The 2553-nt window shown below is 55.0% G+C and overlaps 1 long non-coding RNA gene across 1 annotated transcript; it reads right to left on the bottom strand.

Annotated features, from left to right (window-relative positions):
• Positions 1-336: 336 nt before the first annotated feature.
• LOC122458868 lies at positions 337-1717 on the bottom strand. The gene is made up of 3 exons (XR_006279169.1): positions 1677-1717; positions 1139-1234; positions 337-395 (listed from the first exon to the last, which is right to left on the bottom strand). It is a non-coding gene; the product is annotated as an uncharacterized LOC122458868 (long non-coding RNA).
• Positions 1718-2553: the final 836 nt, after the last annotated feature.

The raw sequence follows: 2553 nt of genomic DNA, 5'->3' as shown, positions 1-2553 counted from the left end.
TGTTTCCAGTCTCCCCTGGGCCCCAGGAGTCTCCTTCCCCTCAGCCCCTCTGCAGGAGATGCCAAGAAGGGACCCAAGGCCATGCATGAACCTGGCTGAAGCATGGTCCCCTTAAAGGCCCAGGGTCACCACTTAACCAGGACTCAAGCCTATCTAATTCCCTGCTCTGACTCTGCCTCCCCAAGAGGAACACTCCTAACCCACAGCCCCTGCAGCAGCAGATCCTACACCTCTTTGGAGCCAGCCCGCCTATGCCTGGAGTCAGGAAGATGGGGTCAGAGGTCACTTACGTCAGACTCAGGGAGAGTGATGGTGCATCTGAGCAGGGCCATGCTGCTTCTTATGGCCTTGACTCTCTCCTGGGACACCCTGGACACAATCCAGAAGTTGACATGCTATGGGGGAAGGAGGCAGGTCAGGATCAAAGGGCAGGTGAATGCAAATGAGCCCCTCCCCAGCCCCAGGAGGCTGAGATATTATGAGCAGGATGGATTTTCTGAGTCATTGATAGCAGAACTTTACAAGGGGATTCTTTCCCCCAGGATGCAGCTTGTATCCTGCAGGTCACAAGTTGTCAGTGTCTCCTTAGATTGGGACAATCTTTGGTGTCGGGGTGGTCCCATCCTCCCTGAACTCCTGGTTCCTGACCAGTTTACCAGAAAGGAGACTGAACCCTCACCCTTCCCCAGTATTGAAGTCCTTGGTGGGATGAAGGGAGTGTCTGTGAGAACAATCCCCACAGAAATCTCAGGGCCCACTGGAGAGAAGGGCTGATTCCCTGGGGTCCTCCTGTTTCTCTAGGAAGGAAACTATACCTCTTCTCTGAGAACTATCTCTTGAATCTCATGGTGTATATGTGGTGGGGTGTTCAGACTCTCACTCCCCAAGCCAGCCAGGGGTACTGTGGTTAGTGCTCAACAGAACCAGGCAGAGCTCTGGCTTGAAGTCCTAGTTCCTTCCTCTGTTCTTCAAGGAGGAAGGACCTGACATTGCATTGCCCCCACTACCCTGACCGAGAACGGCCCACTGGGGACCCAGCTAGGAGGACAGACTAGAAAATGGATCTTCCAGTCTCTCCTTACCAGTCCTACTAAGAGTTAAGGTAAAATTGCTCCCCACCCCTCCTCATGAGGCTCACCTCCAAGATGTAGTGGAGCCTGTCTGTGTCTGGGGACTCTGCCAGCAGGTTCCCCAGCATGGCATCCAGGAGCTCTGGTAACACCTTGTGCAGAGTCTGCAAAGCATGGGTCAGAGTTAGGGAAACTGGGGATACACCTGCCACAGGATGAGAAGAGGGGTCTCTGGGAAGCACTGGTGAGACTCCCAAACACATATCCTGGCCTCTCTCATTAACATCCCAGTGCAGGCAATTAGCAAGGATTGATGACAGCTGAATTTTTGAACTTAGCAGGTCTCTGCATAGGGCCTTGTAAGCAGCAGAGTGTGGAACAGCCAAGTTGCTATGGATGGAAGCTGAGCTGTTGGGCAAAACACGGTGTATGGAAAGCAGGCAGAAAGAAATCCATCCATCCATCCATCCATCCCCCAGGGAGGAAAGGATGCAACCCTGCAGTTTGTTCCATCTCTGCCTACCCCACCCCTATCTCTGAAGCTTCAGCGAATCAAGGGAGCAGGGACCTATTGGAGTAGGAGGAGGATGGAGGAGGAGGATGTACCTGGACTTGGGTGGTGTCCTTCTCTGTGCCCAGGGTGAAGATGGAGTGCAAGGCAGCTCGAAGGAGGTGGGTCTCCAGTTCTGGCTGCAGGGCAGGTTTCATGGTGCTGGCAAGAGAGAGGAGCTGGTATTAGAGTGTGCAGTATGGGGGTGGGACTGGCGCCAACATGGACATGAAACCACAGGGAAATAGGCAAAGGTTGGCGAGAATGGAAACTGAGGTACTGAGCCAGGGAATGACAAGGCCAAGGTCTCACAGAGATACAGTGGCAGGGCAGGAATAGTGCCTGTTCCCTGGACCCTGCTGCCCCTCCTGTATCTGACCCCTGGAGTAAGCCCCTCCCCAAGGCCCCTATAATGTTATTGGAGTGAAAAGAACAGCCCAGCTAACCTTCCTGTCACCTTTGCCAGAGAAGCCACCTGGGAGGTGACCTGGGAGTGGGACTCCCAGCCCTGGGCCTAAGCAGCACCAGGGTTAAGGGAGCCGGGTGGGGGGTGGGGGGGGGTCTCAGTACCTGAGGTTGCCCACAGCAATCAGTGAGTTAGCAAGGACAGCGCCGGGTGGAGCATTATCAGGCAGTTCCTCAATGAGCTCCTGTGAGACGCGAAGGAGACAAAGGAGCGTGTGAGATTAGGGGTGGTGGGTCATCAGGGACAAGACCCTCTGCAGGGGGTAGGGATGCTGGGAAGGGGCAGGACAATCTCGGTTGCAGCCAGGTGCGGAACATTTATACCTTCTCTGCCCTGGAGCTGCTCTCCGATGACCTTGAAAGCAGTCTCATCTGTGGCCATGTCCACCCATTCCTCCTCCTCCTCCTCCTCCTCCTCCTCTGAGTCCCTGGGGTCCCTGCACCAGGAAGAGAAGGGAACAGGGTGAC

This window comes from Dermochelys coriacea, chromosome 2 (genome assembly GCF_009764565.3).
Source record: "Dermochelys coriacea isolate rDerCor1 chromosome 2, rDerCor1.pri.v4, whole genome shotgun sequence".
In the NCBI taxonomy this organism is placed as follows: Eukaryota; Metazoa; Chordata; order Testudines; family Dermochelyidae; genus Dermochelys; species Dermochelys coriacea.
This window is presented reverse-complemented; position numbering and strand designations above follow the sequence as displayed.